Source organism: Bison bison, unplaced genomic scaffold (assembly GCF_000754665.1).
Source record: "Bison bison bison isolate TAMUID 2011002044 unplaced genomic scaffold, Bison_UMD1.0 scf7180017864529, whole genome shotgun sequence".
In the NCBI taxonomy this organism is placed as follows: Eukaryota; Metazoa; Chordata; class Mammalia; order Artiodactyla; family Bovidae; genus Bison; species Bison bison.
This window is the reverse complement of record NW_011495079.1, coordinates 1,537,708-1,537,943: the sequence shown is the minus strand read 5'-3', so window position 1 is coordinate 1,537,943 and position 236 is coordinate 1,537,708.

Genomic DNA, 236 nt, shown 5'->3' with positions numbered 1-236 from the left:
GCCACTGAAGCTTTGGGCTGCTGCACAGGGTCAGACACTGAGTGAGGGGTCTGAGGTGAGCAGCAGATTGGCAGCAGAGTCTTTTGTGCTTGTTGGAAAGAGACAAGAGGGTCACCTGGATGCTCTGAATCTTATTTCCATGGGAGCCCCAGGAAAATACATGGCAGGGCCACCAGTGAAGTTGAGGCAGTGCAGGCACCTCCACTTCTCAAAGGTTCAGGATGGGAGGCTTGGAT